Source organism: Lichenostomus cassidix, chromosome 20 (genome assembly GCF_008360975.1).
Source record: "Lichenostomus cassidix isolate B80296 chromosome 20, HeHo_3.0, whole genome shotgun sequence".
Classification (NCBI taxonomy): Eukaryota; Metazoa; Chordata; class Aves; order Passeriformes; family Meliphagidae; genus Lichenostomus; species Lichenostomus cassidix.
In genome coordinates this window covers 9,007,798-9,009,409 of record NC_139500.1, presented here as the reverse complement: position 1 = coordinate 9,009,409, position 1,612 = coordinate 9,007,798, and positions in this window count along the sequence as shown.

Sequence of the window (1,612 nt, the reverse complement as noted above, 5' to 3'; positions counted from 1 at the left end):
TCAGTTGTCTCAGCATCTGTTACCAAATGGTGGGTCAAGGAGGGCTGGGCAGTGCAGGCAGCAGGAGGATGCCTCATGCCCAGACTGATTTCTAGCCGGGCTCCCAAGGAAAGGTGGAAGGCAGGAATTCTTAGATCCCCTTGCACTGGTTTGGCAGAGTAGTTTGGAGATTGGTATTAATCTTGTTTGGTTTTATAATCACATAGCAGAATGGCAATTATTCTTTCTATCAATATCTATGTGTGTGTGTATATATATATGTGTATTTAATTCTGAAAGCAGGGCAGTGCTGTTTTTAAACTCTTCTTTTATATAAAGAGATTTCTATGCTGACAATAAACAGCCTGAAGATTTGTATGACTTGTCTGTCTCCTTTCAGCTGGGCTGCAGGGCCACAGAGGTACCTCTGTGTCAGAAGTGGGGCCTCTGGCTTTTGCAGCGTCTCCTGTGCCCAGGACCCAGACATGCTTTGGGAAAATCTTTGCTCTGTGCCACCCCAGGGTGGAGGGAGCCAGTGTGGCACAGACGCTGAGACACTGTGGCCCCTTGGGCAGGGTTTGCTTTGGGCTCTGTGCTTGTGGGAGCACAGGGAGCTCCGAGCTGAGCTGGGTATGGACCCATGGCCTGGCCAAGGGGCCAATGAGGCTGATTTGGGCTGCATTTTTGGACTCTGCTATTTTACACTGGGGGTGCTGAGGCACTGGCCCAGGCTGTGCACAGAGGCTGTGGATGCCTCACCCCTGGGAACATCCCAAGGCCAGCTGGGACAGCACTCTGAGCAGCCTGCTCTGGTGGGAGCTTGCTCAGGTTGGAAGAAGATGATCTTCAGGGTCCATCCCAAGGAAAACCCTTCAGGGACTCAATCATTCTGTGGTTGTCCTGGTCCACAGGGGTGTGGTCCTGGATCTCCTGTCATGTCACAGTTGGTGTTCCAGCTGGGACTGCCATCGCCCAGCCAAGGGCACAACACAACCAGTTGCCCTTGCGTGAGGACGTGCGTCACCCTGCTCTGTGAGCACTGCTTCAACCCTGCTTCTGACCTGTTCCCAGATATTGCCGTCAGTCCTGAACGCTCCCTGCTGCCTGGTATTTACCATCCATCCCTGCAGGATTCTCCCATTTGCCCCAATGAAGGTACAGTGGCATTCCATGGAGGTGGACACCCCCTGGCAGCCCGGGCAGGCTGGAGCTCTGAGGGGATGCTGTGGGACAGGGACCCCACTCTGAGGTTTTGCTCCCTGTGCAGGCTGTCAGAGAGACCGAAGAACAGATGGAAATCGATACGAAGATTGAAGTAGAGGAGAGCATGGAGATAGATGTAGAAGAGGAAGAGATGGAGGTGGACGTGGAGGACATGGAGGAAGATATGGAGGTGGAGGAGGAGGAGATAGAGGAAAAGATGGAAGTCGACATGGAAGATGATCTTGAAGACATGGAAGTTGATGGAAAAGATGGGGAGGAGGACATGGTCTTGGGATGAAGACCGACCCAGGCAGCAGGACAGGCACGTGCTCCCCATGCCCTGCCCACAGGCACACTGGGTCCCCTGCCGCCAGGCTGGGGCTGGGCTGGGTGGCCCTGCTCAGGGACACGGGGACCCGGGGCATCCCTG